Source organism: Acomys russatus, chromosome 25 (assembly GCF_903995435.1).
Source record: "Acomys russatus chromosome 25, mAcoRus1.1, whole genome shotgun sequence".
Lineage (NCBI taxonomy): Eukaryota > Metazoa > Chordata > Mammalia > Rodentia > Muridae > Acomys > Acomys russatus.
In genome coordinates this window covers 25,517,615-25,530,545 of record NC_067161.1, presented here as the reverse complement: position 1 = coordinate 25,530,545, position 12,931 = coordinate 25,517,615, and the positions used below count along the sequence as shown (strand labels likewise).

The 12,931-nt window shown below is 47.1% G+C and overlaps 1 protein-coding gene across 1 annotated transcript in view; it reads right to left on the bottom strand.

Moving 5' to 3' along the window:
• Ccnjl (cyclin J like) overlaps positions 1 to 12,931 on the bottom strand; it is a 55,736-nt gene that overhangs the window by 41,757 nt on the left and 1,048 nt on the right. The window lies entirely within an intron of this gene.

Genomic DNA, 12,931 nt, shown 5'->3' with positions numbered 1-12,931 from the left:
CTGGTCTACAAAGCGAGACCAGAACAACCAGGCCTACACAGAGAAACCCTGTCTCAAAAAACTAATAATAATAATGATGATGATGATGATGGGGGGGGGGGACAGGGCTAGAGCAGTAGTTTACTAGTTAAGAGCGCTTGTTTCTTCCTAGGATGGGGCTCAGTTCCCAGAACCCATACTATGGCTCACAACTATCATAAGATGAGGTCCATGGGATCCAACGCCCTCTTCCGGCCTCCTGGAGCATCAGGCACCCAAGTAGTATACAGACATACATACGGGCAAACCACTCATACACATAAGATAAATCTTAAATTTTTCTTAACTGAAAGAAAAAAAAATGCTAGCAGAAAGAAGATAAGGTAAAGAGAAATGGCATGAAAATCTTGTTAAGACAGCAGGAATAGGAGCGGTGCAACTGGAAGCCAAGTCATGGTGCAGACTGCCATCAGCCACCAGAGACTGGGAGAGGCGGGACCCGATCCCCTTCTGAGGGCTGACACCGTGATTATAAACTTGTACCTCAGAACCAGGAGAGTACATTTCTGCTGTTTTAGATCCTGCGGCTCCTTCTTTATTACAGCAGCCCTACCAATTACATTCATCTCCCAAGCTCCCCGTTGGGGGGGAATCAAGGGGTCAGCTCTAGCTCTTCCTTGAACTTTGCAAGCCAGCTTAACAAGAGTAAAGGGCTCTACATTCAAATCACAGCGGCTCCCGGTGCGTGGTGTGCAGTCAGCCAAGGGGGCGAAAAACAACAACAAAAAACACCACATAAAAGGGCTGCTGGGGAAGTTTGGGCAATTATTCCTTCCTCCTCGCTCCCCTCTTTTCTTCCTCCCTTCTTCAGACAGGAACCTCATATATCCTAGGCTGTCTTCCAACTCGCTATGTGTCCAAAGATGACTTTGAACTTCTGATCCTCCTGCCTCCGCTTCCTGAGAGCTAGAATTATAGGTATGTGCCACCATGCCATTTTATATGATGCTGGAGATTTAAAAAAAAAAAAAAAATCCAACGTTTTGTGCATGCTAAGCAGGCACTCAGCCAACTAGGCTACATTCTCAGCTTCTCTGAAGCAACTTCCATAACCAGATAAAATTACGTGTACAAGGCATTTGGCAGCCTCTGGCGGGCACCCTGTAGGTGTCCAGTAAACAGCAGCGGCTTCCTTTAGTGGAAGGAAGTTGCTTCCTTTAGCCCTTCAGCATCAGTAGACGGCGTTACCCTTCTGGGGCTCCCCAAGAATGATGCTTGCTGTGAAAGCACTGGACATTGCCAGCTCCGGAGCTCCTGTATTCCAAGCGGGGAGCTGCACGCAGCCTTTTGCTTCTCCCCACTGGTTCTCTTGACTCTAGTGCCTAAACCTAAAGGCGTGCAGCCTTTCTGCGCTGGTTCCCACACCACTCCCTCCTGTGGATGGCTACACAACACCCCTGATAGCCAGGGCCTGAGATACCTGCGAGCCAGCATACCTGCGGTACATTCCTCTCAGAGCTCTTCCATGTGCATTGGGGATAAGGGGTGAACTTCTAGGGAGACCAGCACCCCCAAAGTCAACACTCCTGGTCCATCACCCTATCTTCCTCCAAGTCACCAAACCAGTCCCTGTGGGGCTCATGATTTGCGAGGCTGTCACATGCTACCACCCTGGGCCATGCTACAACAACCCGTTCTTACCTGTCTCTGCCTGCCCTCCTCTTTCAAACATCCTCTATAGCTTTGCAGCGGACCCCAGGCAAAGCCTCTCACCTGTGTGTGGGGGGAGTGGGGGCCGGAGGGGTGGACTTTTCGGAGTCATACTAAACTTTCAACCTACTAGCTTTGCGGACTCAGGTAAGTTATTCAGTTCTCTAAACTCACCACGTCCCATCTGTAAAGTCATGGGCCTCACTAGAGAGGGTTGCATGAGAGCATAGGAACAGAAAGGAAATTTATCTCTTAGTAGACAGTTGAGCACTCATTAAATGGTGGCCGCAGCCATCAACTGTAAGCACCTGTTCGAGGTATACTGTCATTACTGGCTCCTATGGCCATTAACACATGGCTGTAAAGTGGGTTTATATGAATGCCCTCAGGTATGCTAAGGTTCTCGGGGAGGATTTTGGGATATGGCTTCTCTTGGCAAAGCATCAGGATGGAGGGTTATATACAGAGCTCGTTAAATGCTGCAGACAAAGAGGCTCCACAGTGGGCCACACTGAGTGCAAATAAAGATAAGACGGTCCAAAGAGATATCCAAAGTTTGTTCCCCCACCCCACTCCCTGGCTCAGAGGCACCAAAGCCCAATGGTGGATGGTTTGATTTCTTCCCTCCTGACTAGAACCTTCCTTCCCTGAGAGAAATGTTATCTCCTGGGTGGCCCCATCCCTGGCAAGGTGTCCTCCATTGATCTGACAAGATTTTCCAGAAGCTGCTTTGCAACTAGTTTTTAAAGAGCTGGGCAAAATTTTACAAGATTACAATCTCAGAAGGCTAAGTGGGAGGATGGCAAGTTTGAGGTGAGCTGGGGGTCTATAGTGATTCTGTCTACAAATACCTAGAACCATGAGAACTAATATTAAGGGTGAAAGAGAATTGTCTTTGTGGCTAGGTTCAGGAAATTTAAGTAGAGAAGGCAGAAGTGCTGAAATGTTCACAAAACTGCGTCTTAGTTTGCAGCTCTGTCAGAACCAAAGTTAGCGGGAAAGGAGACCGATTTTAACACCAAGTCAAAAGCTTTGTACAACTAACATCCACCTTCTCACCCAGCTCCATGATGGCCCAGCTGTCATCTGTTTCAGGGCAAGTCCCTGTTGTACCGTCTCCCAACTGCAACCCTTCTTTGCATACTACAGATATCAACTTAAAGATAAGACTTAAAGGCAAGTCTTGAAGCCAGGCATGGTGGTGCACGCCTGTAATCCCAGCACTCTGGGAGGCAGAGGCAGGTGGATCTCTCTGTGAGTTCAAGACCAGCTGGTCTACAAAATGAGTCCAGGACAGCCAAGGCTACACAGAGAAACCCTGTCTCGAAAAATCAAATACCAAAAACCAAAAAAAAAAAAAAAAAAAAAAAAAAGTAAGTCTTGAGTCAGGGGTGGTGACACAAGCCTTTAATCCCAGCACTTGGGAAGGCAGAAACAGGTAGATCTCTGTGAGTTAGAGACTAGTCTGACTATGTTGACTTCTAAGAGATCTAGCCAGCCAGGGATACGCAGTGACAATGACACCAACAAAGCTAAGTCCTGGCTGAGGTGGAACTCCAGGGATTGCAGGTGGTAAGGCTTCACAAATCTAACCTTCCTGCTTACTGGGTACCTTGGGCATACATACATTTAAAGTCTTGAGGCTGTTTTTTTACAAGTCTGATAGTATTACTAGTATCCGGGCTACCTGTTTTTCCAGACTGTGGTAACACGGACCTCTAGGGAGGGACTATGGGCTGTAATGCCCAGTCCTTGGTTGTATAAAGTGTCTGTGGTGAGCACACAATTACAAGGAGCCCTGTGGAACAGCCCCTTCTGCTTAGGACAAGGAGCTTCAATCCTCACCTTCAGGAGCTAACCATATGGAAGGGAGGCAGGAACCATCAGTGTATGGAACAGGCGAGCTGGATAAATCTTGTCTCAAAATATAAAGTGGCAGGGCAGAGTGGTACACACCTTTAATCCTGACATTTAGGAGACAGGTAGGCAGATCTCTGAGTTCAAGGCCAGCCTGCTCTACATAAAGAGTTCTAGGCCAGACAAAGCTGCATAGAGAGAGCTCCACTTCCCACTCCCCTGCCCCTCTCTCCCTCTCCCTCTCTCTCTCTCTCTCTCTCTCTCTCACACACACACACACACACACACACACACACACACACACACACACACACGGGGTGGGACTGACAGAGACAGAGAAGGGGAGTGCAAAATAGATTTGTCTAAAAATTTTTAATGGGTAAAAAAAAAAAATCAAGGCAAAACCCCAATACACACAACAAAGTCATAATGGTTAGCTTCAGAGTCAGAAGCGCTCTAAACTGATTGGATTTTTTTTTCTTGTGACCAAAAGTATTCACATTGGAAAAGATAAGGCTATCTATGAGGTCCACTCTAATGACTCCAGACTCTGGCACCATCTGCTCCAGTGACCTGCAAGGGACCCCGAGCCTCAGGATAATTGAAACTCTGCTTCCAGAGCATCCAATTATGGAGTAGCTGCCACTTGCAGTACACACTGCAGTGCCAGGGTTAAGAGGGGGCAAGAGTTTCCAGCCGAGACTCCCAAGAGCCTCCACTCAGCTCCTCATAGGGCCTTGGGCCCGTTCCCTGCTACAATCAAGAGTTCATGGGCCTCTGAGAGACCCTTTCCCATGCCTTTCTATTTGGGGGGTGGGGAGCCTTCTCACTCCAGAGTCCTGAGCTTTTTAAACACAGCCAATGAGATATCATTTTTAGCTAATCCAAGGGCACTACTCCTTAAAGGGGATTCTGTCTGGGCCAGCAGAGTTACTGGGAAGCAGGCAGGCTCATCAGCAATAGGGTAGGTACATTTGGTAAACATGCAAGGTTCTTACGATGGTATCTTAGCGCACACAACTCCATTTTAGGAATCTATCCCTAGACACACAGAGAGATAAGGCTCATTTATCACCACAGTGCTATAGACAATTAAGTGATTCACTTGAAACAACCCAACAGACAGTCAGGGGAAGAATGGCCGATCAGACTGTTACAACAGACCCCTGAAAGGCAGAATGGCACAGATGAATCACAAAAGCATCATGTTAAGCTGAGAAGCAGAAAGAGGGCATGTGTGACTCCATTTATATGCACATAAAACTCTAGAAGAGACCAACTATAAGCCGTAAGAGGAAGGAGTAGATGAGGGATGGTCTGAGGTTGGTGGCAGGCTTCACATAACATTCTTTGTCTTGATCATTCTAGTTTGCATGGTTATACATGTCCCTGAAAACTCACAATACACCGTAAACTGTATGCACACTTCAGACCTGTGCAGCATACTATATGTCAGTAAGTCCGACACGCTTGATAAAAGCAAGTAAGCATCGGAACTTAATCCTACAGCAAAAAGGAAAATCAAATCATGGTACAACCATAAGGTAAAGCATTGTGCATGATGCTGGCAATGAAAACTTAAAAGACATGGGCTAGACAAAGCAGCATGTTAATTTTGGAACTCGAGGCTAAAACAGGAGGGGCACAGGTTCACATTTTGCCCCCATTTATTTTTTTCTTAAATGTGTATGGGAGCTTTGCCTGTATGTATGCTTGTGCTCCACATGAATGCAGTACCCAAGGAGACCCAAGAAAGGGTGTTGGATCCCCTGGAAGTGGAGTTATAGCAGATTGTCAGCTACCATGTGGGTGATGGGAATCGAACCCAGTCTTCTGGAGGAGCAGAGCAGCCAGTGCTCTTAACCACTGAGCCATTCCTCCAACTCCTCTTGTGTTTATTTTTGCAGTTATCTAAACAAATTCTCTCTCTTTCTTGCTCTGTGTGTGTGTGTGTATGTAGCTCAGTGTCACCTCATTTTGTCAGGTGGTCACATTTTAGAAAAACCTCTAGCTGCATTCCTTTTGCCTAAGGGGCTGAAAGACATAAGGAGACCAAGACTAAGACGAAGACAAGGACAAAAGCTCAGGGTGTCAGGCCTGTCTTTACATCCCATGCTTCAGAGGCTGGAGGGTCACTTACAGCACATGTCCTTGTCTTCTCCCAGGGTCAGTGTGTGGCCCAGAAATCAAAAGCATCAGGCTTCCTCCGACCAAGAGGCACTGAGACAAAGTCTCTCCTGGGTGCTGTGTTCACACCAAGCACTTTGGTACCCTAAGGCCTGAGGACCCAGGTAAACACGCAGAGTCTTTATTCAGATTTTGTGCCATCCTCTTAGGAGGAGTTGGGCCTCATGGTACAGGCCTGTCACTCCAGCTACTTTGTAGGCTGGGGCAGGAGGACCAAAATTCAGGATAGTCTGCGCAACTCAGTAAGACCTTGCCTTAAAACAAAATGTAAAAAAAAAAAAAAAAAAAGAAAACAGGGCTGGAGTTGTAGCTCGGTGGTAGAGCACTCACCTAGCATGTATGAGGTCCTCAGTTTAATTCCCAGTAACACACACACACACATACACACCCCGAATATACACATGTGATACATTGGGGTCAGGGGCTGCATAGTTGGACAGCTGAAGGAATGCCATTTAGCCTTCCAGCAGCTCTCCATCCTTCCTGGGTGGTCTTCCATCCTATCTGTATCTTCCTCCTGGGCAGCTCAAGTCAGCTTTGCAGTTTAGACAGCAGGAAAACTCTCTCTGTATTATAATCTTAAGTTTTAGTTACTTCCAGGAAGGAGCCACCAAGGACAGCTGCTTAGAGTGACACTGGAGACCACAGCCATGAGATAGGCCTGCTGCTATAAACAGGCTAGCACTTGTCAAGACCAGCACTCTTAGGTTGTCACTGGGCAGACTCAACCATCAACAGTAGCCAGGAGGTCTTCTCCCCCACCCCCAGCCCCACCCCAAGGACATCTTTTTATTGGAAGAAGTGGGTATGCCTCAAACACATGGAAAATGACCCTTTGTATACAAAGGAGTTTGGAACCCAAAAGAGGAAAGGGATTGGGAAACCAAATGGACAGTAACCAAGCTGAATTGCTTTGTTTATCGGCCAGTTTATTTTGTTTTTAGGAATTCAACTCAGGGTCTCAGGCATGTTAGTCAAGCACTCTTTCACTGAGCTATATTCTCTACCTTTATATCATTATTTCTTATTTACTTATTTTGTGATTTTTGAGGCAAGGTGTTATCCTGTAGCCCAGGCTGGCCTGGAGCTCTCTATGTAATGCAGGCTGGCCTTAAACTCGTCAGTCTTCCTGACCAAGCCTTCTGAGTGTTTGGGATTACGGAAATGAGCCACCGTACCCGGCTTTCCTCCACCCTTCTGATAGTTAGCTTTTCAGACAGAATATCAGTAAGTTGTCTCAGGCTGGCCCTTGAACTTTCAATCCTCCTGTCTCAGCTTCCTGAGTAGTGGGGTTTGAAGACCCGAACCATCAGGCCTGGCTCCTAGTCAGATTTTTGAACATGGACTTGGGTCCCACTTTTCTTTTAGGAGACAGAGACCCGGCCTAGTGTAAGGAAATTAAAGGAATTCAAGAGAAAAAAAGTTGTCACAAGTGACAACAGCCTCGTCTGTCTGTCCATGAGCAGCAAGTGCTGGCAGAGGCCAAGCTTCTTCAAGGCAAGAGGTTTCTTACACAGGTGCCATAGCACACGTGGCCAAGATCAAAGAGGCCGTACTTGACAACAGTCTTTCTGGATGGGGCAGGGTGGAGGCCAGCACCTGCAGCTGCTATCTTCTGGGCATGGCTTAGGAAAAGCACAGTTCCTTGAGACCACAGCACAACAAAACAGACGACAGCGTCTTGAACACTGACAGAGCTTAAGTTCCCTTCGGGCTCAGCTGGTGTTTCTACTCTTTGCTAAAACAAAAAAAATTACTTTAAGCAGTTAGTCACTCTGTGACTTGCAGGTCCCCATTGCAAGATAGGACGAATCCCAGCACTGGAACCAACATGGGAGTAAGCAAGATATAAGTGGGCAGATGCTAGCAAGGGTGTAAAGTTCATAGTGAGTACAGCTGCCAAACCAAATCTCTGTTGTCGCCATTTTGGAAGATAACTAATGAATGCAAAACCAAAACCTACTAAAAATGTCCTGTACTAATGCAGGTTCGACAGACATGGCTTTGCAGAGCTGGGGGACACAGCTTAGTGGGAGAGTATTTACTTACCAATCACAGGCCCTGGGGCTGCTCCCTAGCCATAGCAAACAAAATCCAAGCAGTGGAAAACATAGTCTCATATAGGCCAAGGCGTCTCAGGGTGCAATGGAATCATTTCAGGAAGGAGGAGAAATGTATCTGGTGACAAGGCGCTGAACAAGATCTCAATCTGGGGCAGGAGAAGTAGACCCTAAGGAATCCTATGGGTTCCATTCTAGGAGACAGGGGGAATCTGGTAGAAAAAGCTTCTAGGCTTTAGGCTCCTTAGAGCCCAGAAAGCCACATCTACTATGTCACGTCAAGATGGGGGAACAGCCTTGTGGCTTTGGGAGGGAAGAATCTACTCCTAAAACCTCTAAAGTCGGGGCTTCCTGCAACCCAGCACTAAATCACAACCACAAGGAAGAGTCCTCAATCATTTTCTTGCTTGTTCATAACCCCGCCCCCTCCCCCCCTCCCCCCAGTTGGAGAGTAAGGGCTACAAAGTGATCATAAATCCAAAGGCGATGAGAGCAAGACTTGTCTATACTTGATGTTCATTTGGGGATAACATTCAGGAAGGAAAATGGATGCCCCTGGCTGAGGTCTGGGAGACATTATTCCTGTTATTTAAGCTTAATATGTAGTCATTTTCCCAAGCTACTTTACAGCACACTTTGGGCCAGACCAGGACACCTGGCTCTGTGGCTCATTATTTTCTTATTATCCGAGAACACAGTACCCAGATGTCTAGGGAGTTTAGATGGTGCTTTCTCTTTGGTCCTGTGTCTGACCCCACAGCCAGCTGAGACAGGAGCCGCAACCGCTCCCAGTCCAATGTCAGAGATCAGGTATATAGGATCCCAGAAAAACACTTCTGTATAGGTATTTAACACATCCCAGCGAAGTCCACCGGGTTTCTTTCTCTAGCCCCTCAGTATGATGTGCTTATATCAGGTAAGAAGGCAGCGGCCCCTGAGTACTCTATGCACCAGATACTGGGCTGGGAATGTTGAGGCATGATGTGTACCTCATGCCCACAAGCTGCTCACAGCCTGCATGGGTGAAAGAGATCACCAAAAAATTAAGTGCAAGATTAGTGGGGCTGGGACACACAGCGGGGAGGACAAAGCTTGCAGGATGAGGAAGGTGAGCCTCCGTGTAGGTGCTGTCTGTGCCCTATTTCTATGCACATCCCAAACGTACGCAAGCTTACTAGGCAGAAATCTGAGGAGTGTATTCACTTTAAATGTAGCAGATTGCATTTTATGGGGAGCAAAAAAGATAGCTCTAGGTTTTAATCTGACACTCAAGAGGGTCTGGACCACTAAAAAAATCACTACCGCCACCCTCCACATCTCTCAGGTGGCCATGATATGCCCCTCTCCCATGTTCAGTACACAGGGGAGAAACCCAACTCTCTTGGAGGAGCTACGTACAGCTAGCGTTCAACCTACAGCATGTAGGTTGGAAGGGGGCAGGGATAAGGGGCACTGTGTTTTAGGATTAGGGGTCTTCCAGAGAAGCCCCAGGATTGAGGAGGACCAAAAGAGGAACTTAAGGGCTTACTGGGATAGAGGTGGCCCGGAAGGTAGAAGTGAGAGACATTTAAAAGCAACCCTGTCCCTCCCACGAGTTCCTGGTACCTATCCAGGCTGGGTGGAAGGCCTCTGGATGAGCCATTTCATTCCTGGGGCCTGCTCTCACTGGACACATGGCTTTTTAGCAAACTGCCATGTCCCTTTCACTTTGAGCCTTACAGGTGGCTACCATGCCTGCCTGGCTTCTGTGTGCATGCTGGGGATTTGAACTCTGGTCCTCATACTTGTATGGTAAGCACTTTATCTATCCCCTGAGGCCTTTCTTATAGGATCACTGTCACATTTAGGGAACCCAAAGAAGCAAACCGAAGCCTTAGCCGAGCACACATTATATGACCGGGTCCACTGGCCTCCCACACAGCAATCCTAAGGGGGAAGCCAGGATACCAGCCACATACCTCCCACTTAGCTCATGTTCTTAGATTGTCTCCCTGGATCCTTACACTCCTATAAAATACATCTCCCCATTTTATAGGAGAAAATATTGATGGAAATCATTTTCACCATTTGAACATCCAGGGAAGGCCCCATTGTAGACATGCAGGCTCCAGAACTGCCTGCAACTGACTTAGGCAGACTCCTGTGAAACACATATTTTTAGAATCAGGGAAAAGATAGCAAATTAAGGGCTGGAGAGATGGCTCAGAGGTTAAGATCACTGTCTGCCTTTCCGAAGGTCCTGAGTTCAATTCCCAGCAACCACATGGTTGTTTGCAACCACCTGTAATGAGATCTGGTGCCTTCTTGTGGTAGGCAGATACATATGTGGGCAGAATACTGTATAAATAATAAATAAATCTTTAAAAAAAAAGATATCACCTTAACAGTAGACAAATTCATATACTAGTAAATGCTATAAAGAGAATAAAACAGAGTGATCTGGGAAATGGGGGGAGGGTTAAGATATTAGTGGGAGGCCACTATGAGACAGACTGAGAAACACAGACTGCAAAGGAGCAGCCAGTACAAAGGCCTGGAGGCATGAAGGAGCCTGACCTGTTCAACAGACAGAAAGGAAGTCTGTGTGGCTCCAAGGGAGGGAGGGAGAAGGAGACAAGATAAGAGAGTAGGCCAGGGAGGCTATGTCAGGAACTCCAGAGAACAGTGTGGGCCTGGAATTTTATTGAACATGTATATGGGTATTTTACCTACACGTATGTCTGTACACCCTGTGCACACAGTGCCCACAGAAACCAGAAGACAGGGAGTCGAATACCTTAGAACTGGAGGTACAGATTGCTGAGAGCAGCCATGTGGGGACTGGGATTTGAGCCTGGGTCTTCTACAACAGGCACCAGTGCTCTTAATCACGGAGCCATCTCTCCAGTCCCCTGGGACTTTTATGTGAAGGGCAACAAGTCTTGAAGCAAGAAAAGTGACACAATGGAATTCCGGTTATAAGGGAAGAATGAACCGCGTCCTCCTGGGCTGAGAGGAGGTAAGTTAGTCAGCTCGGGAGACGCCACCGTTACCAATTGATATATACAGCACCTAGACTTGTTTATATGGTGTTAAAATTTCCCCATTGCTGTATGATGCTACACCAGACTCTCCCATCTGACAAAGTGGGGGCTTCTACTGTCCTGGAGATGGCAGACGTGCATTCTGCAGGCACCAGGAGAGAGAAGATGACTCCACAAAAACAATTGCACAGCCTGTATGCTATCATGCTTTGTGTCTGGCAACATTCGACAAAGGGTGTGTGTCCAGCATGTGCCAGGCACTTGTAAAATTGCTCTACAATATTAAGAACATATTATTAGAGTTGGTGTTTAATTTTAAGAAATTACCCTGTCTAGGAAAGACAAAAGGCCAGCCCTTGTTCCTCAAAGACAGAAGATCAGCAGGGATACCAGTCCCTTAACCATGGCATTTTCACTCAAAACTCCAGGAAGCCAAACATTCTGAAATATCTTTAGAGGGAGAAGAAATACAGTAAGAATACAGTCAGCAGTATTTGGAGGAAGTGGGACATTGTAACTAAAAGGACGTGAGTTTTGACCCTAAGGTCAGCCTCAGGCCTGGAGAGTAGCAGGCAAGTTACATTGTTTCCACAAAGCCTTCTCTTCCCATCACACCCCAAGAGCAGAAATGGCATGCGTTTGAGTTATGTTGAATCAGAAAGGCAGGCTCCCCAGTGGCCCTCACTACCTGTATTCAGCCAATACTTCTAGAAAAGGAGTAAGAACATACTGTTTCATGTGCAACCCTACCTGCTCTGGCCCTGCTTTCTGGACTTAAACTTCTGACACTCCAGCCTCTGAGCGCTTAAAGGTGTTCAGTACCAATGCCCTGCTTTTTGATAAGAACCACTTGAACCCAATTTTGTCTCCAGATCCCCCAGACTGGAACATTCTGTTCTGGAAACAACAAAATAACATGGGGAAGCTATGCCAGAGAGAGACAGGTTAGCAGGTAGAGAAAAAGAGGAAAAAATAAAATAAAGCATTAGAATGACTAGAGACATTCACCCTCCGGTGAGGAACCCCTCTCCCTGGAGAAGTTGAGGACTCTTTAAGCAGGACTGCCACAGACACTAAGTACATATGTGCTGATGGGGGGGGGGCAAATCTGCGGGGACCCACATGGCCCAGTAAGACAACTTCAGTCCTACATTGGCCTGACCAACCAGTTGAAAAAACCTCTTCTCTAAATTCATGTCCATCTGGAACCTGAGAATGTGACCTTACTTGAAAGTCATATCCTTTCGGATGTACCAGTTAAGGTACCACTGTGTCCTTTCAGGTTAGGATGGGCTCCTACGGGAAGACAGGCAGAGACCCCCAGACAGACCATATGAGATGACACAGAGGCAGATATTAGGAAGCTAAGACCACTCAGAAACTGGAGTATGAATTTGGGGACTGCTTGGACTATACAGTAAGTATACAGCTAGCCTGGGATCCAGAACAAGACCCTGTCTCAAAAACAAATGGAAAAGATCATCTTCTGGACCCTTCGAACATCGGAGAATACACTTTTGCTGCAGGATGTCTTCCAGCCTCTAGGACTTTGTGACAGTAGCTCCACTTCCATACTTGACACCCACTCTCCAAAGACCCTTCCCAGCCCAAGTACAGAAAGCAAGAAACGGAGAAGCCCGGACTCCGCTGGGTTTTCCCAGCTTCCCATTGGCCACCAGCAGCAGCCTGGGGAGGTGAAGTGAGAGGGGATCACATTTCAGCCACCCCCCAACCCCCCACCCCCACCCATCCCCCACCTTCTACCACAGGAGGCCAACAGGCAGGGGAATTTGTATTTTCTCCCTTAGCTTTCTAGTTTGCAGCCTCTTTCAGTTAGATACATGTTTCTTTCTTTTGTTTTGAGACAAGGTGTCCATATGTAGCCCTGTCCTTCCTGGAACTCACCGTGCCGATTGAGCCGGCCTTGAACTTGTGGGGATCCGCCTGCTGGCTCCACAGTGCCGGGATTACCTCAGGGCCAGACTTTTAAATCAGTCATTCAGTTCCTGCCTTAACACATTCCGACCATCTACCTAATATTTCTTTACAACGAACTGTAACTTTACTACGTTTACATAAGTGTTTTTAGGCATCTGCTCTTCGACTGCCTAATAA